The sequence below is a fragment of the Cyprinodon tularosa genome, unplaced genomic scaffold (genome assembly GCF_016077235.1).
Source record: "Cyprinodon tularosa strain WSP-4 unplaced genomic scaffold, ASM1607723v1 ctg73, whole genome shotgun sequence".
Taxonomy (NCBI): domain Eukaryota; kingdom Metazoa; phylum Chordata; class Actinopteri; order Cyprinodontiformes; family Cyprinodontidae; genus Cyprinodon; species Cyprinodon tularosa.
Window position 1 is genome coordinate 865,755 of NW_024039485.1, and position 6,203 is coordinate 871,957.

Consider the following 6,203-nt stretch of genomic DNA (forward strand, 5'->3'; position numbering starts at 1 on the left):
GAGCACCTAGTGGAGGCAGCGATGCAAGCCGAGGAGAGAGAGAGAGAGAGAGAGAGAGAGAGAGCTTCATTTGCATGTGAATCAACAACTGTGGGGCTCACAGGTGACAGAAATAGAACAATGGCCAGCCCTGGCTATAAATAGGTCAGGCGCGGCGCAGGGATTGGAGCAGCATTGATGCGTTTAAAAATACCACACCAAACACAGCTGTCTTCTTCAGCTTCTGCCAGAAGGCATGTCTCCTGACTCGCTCTCTGCAGATGGAGGCATGAATCCTCTCCCTGTCTCTCCTTTTCTGATTTGTTGAACCAGTGTCTCTCACTCTATTTATGGCTCTGTTCGAAAACCTAGGACGGGTCCTTCAAGGACGCGGTCTACCTAGACTGGATCCTTCGAAGTCCTTGAAAATAAGGAGACCGGAAGAGTTTTGGCTGTAAATTCGACCAGGTCTACCCTTTGGCGGGTTTTACCGCCGTATGCTCTGTTGCTTAGCAACCGTGAACGTTGACACACAAAGCAGGAAAAGAATGAATACAGAAGTTTTCAAAACTGTTTATTTATTTCTTTTTTATTGTGAAGTGAACAAAGACTACACTCACAAGAATCCAGAGTGGAATAAAGGTTCCAACCACCGGGAGCAGGAACAAATAAAATCAAATGTAATGATAGAAACCTTAGTCAGTTAAATAACCTGCTGCTGTCATTCTGCACATCTCTGATGCTGCTGCTATTTTCAAATATCCATTACTGGAAAAATGTCCATAGCTGCATATTGGTTATTTATTCCCCAGTTTTATATTGTTAAAACACTTTACAGTATTTTATTGTTTATATTTTCTCTTCCCTATTATGTTATTCTTATACATTTTTCTAAGGTCCTCATTTGTGTGACCATTTTCAATAATCTTTCTGCTGCTGTAAATTTTCCCATTGTGGGAAAATAAAGGGATTTTCTATTTTATTCTATAAAAGGGGTAGAAAGATATAAGTAAATCTAAACAATATATGTATAAAAAATATATCTGCAAAATCTCTAATATTCAACAACAAAAAATACGAAGTTAAGCATATTGTGCAAAATAGCAATAAAAAGATAAAAATCCTATCAGATTTATAGTCCCCACACTGCAGATATATTAGAATCTGTCCTTAAATTACAGCCAAACCCATTTACACAGTAACAGATAAAAACCTTTAGATAAATCAAACATTACCGCCACATATCTGACTCTATAACCATTAAAACAACTATTTTCATTCATTTCAGACGGAACTATTCACTGACTGGATTATATTAAACTGAACTTCCAATTTTCACCACTGTTCGGCGCCAAGTAATCTTTCCTCTGATCACGGCTTGCTTGGTCTCGCAATGAATCCTGGGATATCCAAGAGTCCCGAGGATACATCGGACCCGTCCTTCAAATCGGGCAAAAAGAAGGACGCATTTTAAGGCCGCATAACGAGGACTCTTGGAATCCGACCAGACCTCGGCGCCGCGCTATGACGTAATCGGCCTTCGAATCCGGTCTTCTAAGGATGCGTCCTAGGTTTTCGAACAGAGCGTATGTCTCTGTTTTGTTCTCTCAGGTGCAGGGGATAGGAGGAGCCTTGATGTTTCCAAAAGAGAGAAAAGGCACCTTAACTTCACATGTGCATGTTAGGTCACAGGTATGTATTTATGTTTGGGGAAAGAAAGGCAAAATTGGTGGTATGAGAGGAATCTGTTCAGCCACTGATGGAGAAAATGTTCCTTTAAGAAAGGTGTAACCCCCACTGTGCCAGCTCGGGGTATGCACAAGGTTCAGTGTGTATCCAGGGCAGGACTGGGACTCAGGAAGCATGCTTTCAGCTCACCAAAGAGGCCAAGTGTAAGATGGCATTACAGCTTGATCGTAATTACATAAACCCCTAAAACTGTGTCAAGAACAACTGAAATCCAATTCCCTGGGAATATCACTTGAAACAGTTTAATGTTGAATTAAAACACATGTTTTTACCTTAATTCATAGAAGAAAATAAAAGACTTTTAATGCTTTTCACACCCCTTTGCGTGGTTCTTTAAACTGATATCAAGAAACCAAGATCCACAGCTAACACAGTTTGACTCAGTCCTTTCAAACTCAAGTCAAATATTCAATCTGACCACTGATGCAGGGTTGGGTTTGTGGCCAAGCAGCCTGCGCCTTTAAATTTTTTCATCTTCCTTCATAATTTGACCTGTCCCCCTGCCAGGGGTGTGGAGCCAGCACGGCTATTTTTAGGTCCGGAGCTCTGACGACTGGAATACAAGAGACACAGAGAAGGAGTTTTTACTGTGTTGTTTCAGCTGGACAAACATTTAACCCCCTCAACCCTTTTATCGTTGGAAGACCACTAAGCCAAAAAGGAAATACACAGCTTGTAGTCTCTGCAGGCACAGAATAACCCTAACCTTAATGTATGACATGGACTATTTGATTGCTGTCTTTATATAAACAAGCTCTTGCATGTTTAGTTTGTATGGATGTTGATTGTTGAGGGACTTGGAAGGGGACCATATGCTGCTTACCCTATATGATACAGGAAAAAAACTAAACAAAATGAGAGAGCAGAAGAAAGTATTTTCCTTAACTACAATCATTATTGTGGTGGTCAAACCTTCAGCATCACATCAGAGTTAAACAGATCTGACAAACTCCTGATCATCATAAATTACTTTGGGCTCTCATTCTGGCTGAGTTGGCGAGAGTGATAACGAGCCCTCAAGTGCATGGTAAAGATTGCTAAAGACTCAGAGCTCCATCTGTCACATTAGCTGTGACCCTGGGCTGGCCTCCACAAACACCGAACCCAACCACACAGAGGGAGACACACCACTGATGCAGCAATGTGAATAAGCATTACAATGACAGGAATTTCTGTCTCTATTTCCACAGGGGTGGGGTTTTATCCCAATGTTGCCAAGTATCAGGGTAGACCAAGGTTTTACACAATTAGAATTTAAAAACTGCCTACTATTCCTATAACTTACTGATCTTGGAGCATCAGGAGAACTTGGCGGGTGATCTGAGTTTTCTCCATCTTCGTTGAAACGAAAAATATCTGAGACATTTGAAAAAAAATGTAATAACAGCTCAAGTTACAGTATCTGTTTCAATCTCAGGATGTTAAAAAATATTATAGGTAGCAGTACAATAGAGAAGAAAGGGATTCTTAGGTTATGTCCTCAATAATTTGTATATTTTGGTATTGGGGTGGTCTGGCTAGGAAGGTTATCGATTTCAAGGTATCTTGGAAGTTAGTTTTTCATATAGTCCACACATTTTTATTAGTTCTGATTATTTAAAATGTTTTCAGTGACATGTAGGAGAATAAGTATGAGTGACCCAGGTTTTATCCGGCTTTGGTAAGCTTTGAATAATGAAATTCACCCCTTCCTAAACTTTTTCTGTGCACTGTCAGTCAGCTGGCTCAAAAAAGGCAACTTCACCTTTCTGTTGTTTGCAATGAGGAAACATGTAGCTGTCTTTAATCACTAAGACAGTCGTAGCACTGAAACTTACAAGTGCATAACAAAATTATCAACAAAGCAACCTACACATCTAATGTCTACTGAGCAGCAAATTTTAGGCTTGCAGTGAAATTGTTTTCTTTTTTTTAAGATCAACAATTTATGTGCATCAACACAAACAAAACCATTGTTTCTTCACTTTTATTAAGCAAAAGAATTCACCATTACTGTCAACATACAGTACCTTCTTGAAAATCCTCAGTCATGGCCTTCTCCATGTTCCTAAAAACAACACACTTCTCTTAGCTGCGATTAACCTACAGTTTTTGTATTTATAACTAGCTTCCTGAGGCTGATGAGGGATTGCAGGATTGGAAATAGCTCTGTCCAATAAGCAGGGTGCAGTAAACCTGCAATGTGGAAAGCCCATTATAGCCACCACTGCGTCACTGGCGGCCTTTGTCTGTGTTTAGTCCTACTAAAGCATTTAACGTCAGCATCCCTGCTGGAGAGCCACTCTGCTCTGTGCTCCAGGGGCCAGGGCTTCACCATCCATCACCTCTCTAGTATCAAACAAAAAACTCTGAGAGTTTTTGTCTTGAATTAATGCTAATAATTAAAGACTTCCACAGAAAGAGTTTTCAATGTGCAGTGCTTAAACAGTTTTTGCTGCTCTACATAATTATTGTTAAAAAGACGATAATCAGAGTGAATACTGGTATCAGGTTATGAAGGTGATTTAATTTACTAAGGGGATAAAAGCTATCTAAAGTAACCTGGCCCTATATAACTAAGTACTTCCCCCTTAAGTCTATATAACTGCTTTTGCCATCCCATTCATCACTGTAAGACCCACAATAAGGATGTGTTAGGGTGCCTTTAAAACGTTTTTCACTGTTTTTTATCAATTGTATAACCCGAGTCTACTTGAGTTATATCCAAACTGATGTCCTGCCATCCATTGCCAACTGATGGTAAGACATTCCCCCTCAGGATTACCTGCTAAATTGCAAAAATTATCGTTATATCAATTATAGCAAAATTCTCCAATTCCTAAGAAAACAAATTATCCCCAAACTATGACACTGCCACCTCCAATATTTGACTGCTGGTTTTGACTTTAGAGTCCACAGATCATCAAGACCTACAGATGTGAGGCAGGCCTTTGTTTTCTTTGACAAGTACACGTAAGGTCAACAAAGTTTAAGATATTTTTCTTGTTTTTTATTGTGACCTCTGTGATATGTTGTTGATATGCTCTTGTATTAATAATGGTAGGGCAGCCATATCAAGAAAGGCTTACCACGGTTTTGTATTTTCTCCATTTGTGGAAAATATATTTTTTTAGTGCTTCACTAGACTCCCAAGGCGTTCTTTCATGTGCCTCTAAAGCCGTCTTTGCTAAGATTTTAGTTTAGTTAGGAAATCATGGTTGTGTTTTGTGATTTCCTTTGCTTATGTGTGTTCATATCCTGAGTCTAATAAAGCCTTACATTGGCTGGGGAAATTATTCTCAGCTTTTAGAAAGTTAAGAAAAGTTCAAATCTAACCACAGTTGACTACTTCAGGAGAACAAATATATGTTCACTTATTAGCAGGCTGCTTTTGGATCATTTTTGTTTCCCTTAATAGATGGAATAATCATTTTAAACCTGTTTTGTTTTTTTTTAGACAATATTTGTCAGTTATTGAAATGAGTCTGATGAGGTGAAACATGCATTTGAAAGAAGTGAAAGCAAAAGAAATGACAGCAATGTATTAAGACAAGATGTTAGTATTGCATTTAATCGCCTCTAAGAACCTTTAGAAGGAAGAGAAAGATACTTCCCATCATTCCATTTCCACAAGCTGTACTCATAACCTGGCTTATTGTGTCTTGTGCCAAACAAGCCCACTCACATTACAACAATCACTGCACCAGATCCAAATTGAGTCCCAAAGTTCTCTGGCTTAATCACCATAGCACTGCAGCCTTATGACACACTGTGCATGATGAAACCCAGCAGGGAGGCAGTCTGCAGATGAAGGAAGGGAGCAGACTTTAAGTGTTGCAACAGATATAAGATGGGAACAAACGGCACGCCTTCTTTCTTCCTTGATCTGACCCGGAGAGTATTTTGTTCGTTCTTAAAAGACCATGACCCGTGCGTAGGAGGGGGATGAATCAGGAGTGTCTTGTTGTCTTGTGTTTAATGAACTTAAAAGCTGTTCCTCCCTTGAGCTGTAGTTACGCACATTTCATCATGCCACCTTGGGAGAAGAGGTGCTGATTTCTCCAAACTGCCTTGTGGAACAAGTCGGTAATAATTGCAGCCTCCAGCGTGTCACAAGCAGCCCCACCCTTCCTCCTGAGGTTTGTTTCTCTAAAGGCCACCTGTCAGTTCTGAGGGCAACCCAGGTACCGAGGGGGAAATCGCCCTTCAACACCAACTACATAAGCCCATGATGAGTCATTCTTAACTGCAGTGAGAATCTTAGATCAATTTGTGGTGTGAAGCCAAGGCCTGCACACCAAACAGAGCCCAGTGTACCTGTTAAAAGCCAAAGTGAAGCTTTGTCATTAAAAAAAAGTCCCTTTCCTCCTTACATTGTGGTAAGGGCCCATCAAAGCACAAAGGCACTGTGAGTGTTGATTTACAGGTAAAATCGAATTAGCCTGTACTTTTCAGTGAGTTATGTGAGCATGTTTCCCCCACTAATGATTTAGGTG